Here is a 989-nt window from a genome sequence, read left to right as displayed (position 1 = left end):
GATTGAATCATTTTGTAAAATGACATATTATTTTGTAATTTAAGAAAGAATACCATAACATGAGACATGAATTGTGATGGAAATCTTATTTGTGTCATTCCAGACGCTATCACTGAGTACATCTACGTATATATTAGAAATTGCCTCTCCAAAACCTAGTGAAATAAAAAATATAGTAATAATACAAACTACAAGTTTATATTTACAAAATAATGCAATTATCTTTAAGAACTCTTCATGGAAAAAATTTTTCAGAAAATGGTGTGGTCCCAAAAACTTGCATAAGGTCACTGACCTGTTAGAAAGTGACTTAAAAATTTGTATAAATTTAGGTGGTACAGGTACAGTTTTACTACATAAGTATGTCTGTGTCGGTGAAGTCTGCTTTTATTGTATCCATCACCTCAATAGTGTTTACTGTACTCATTAAGTAATTTCTCTTCCTTCACCCCTCTCTCCTTCTGAGTCTCCAAGGTCTATTCCACATTCTGTGTCCATGTGTACACATTATTTAGCTCCCACTTATAAGTGAGAATATATGCTAAATGACTTTGTTTCTGAGTTTCACTTAAGATAATGGCTTCCAGTTCCATTCATGTTGCTGCAAATGACATGATTTCATTCTTTTTTATGGCTTAGTAATGTTTTAGAGCGTGCGTATGTGTGTGTGTGTGTGTGAGTGTGTGTGTGTGTGTATCACTTTATGTATCCAATCATCCATTGACAAACACTTAGGTTGACTCCACATCTTTGCTATTGTGAATAGTGCTGCTGTAAACATATGTGTGCAGGTATCTTTTTTATATAATGATTTCTTTTCCTTTGGGTAAACACCCAATAATGGGGTTGCTGGATCAAATAGCAGTTTTATTTTCAGTTCTTTGAGAAACCTCCATACTGTTTTCCATAGTAGTTATACTAATTTACATTCCCAACAATAATGTATAAGGTATAAGTGTTCCCTTTTCTACACATCCTCACCAACATTT

The sequence above is a fragment of the Cebus imitator genome, unplaced genomic scaffold (assembly GCF_001604975.1).
Source record: "Cebus imitator isolate Cc_AM_T3 unplaced genomic scaffold, Cebus_imitator-1.0 Scaffold282, whole genome shotgun sequence".
In the NCBI taxonomy this organism is placed as follows: Eukaryota; Metazoa; Chordata; class Mammalia; order Primates; family Cebidae; genus Cebus; species Cebus imitator.
This window is presented reverse-complemented; position numbering follows the sequence as displayed.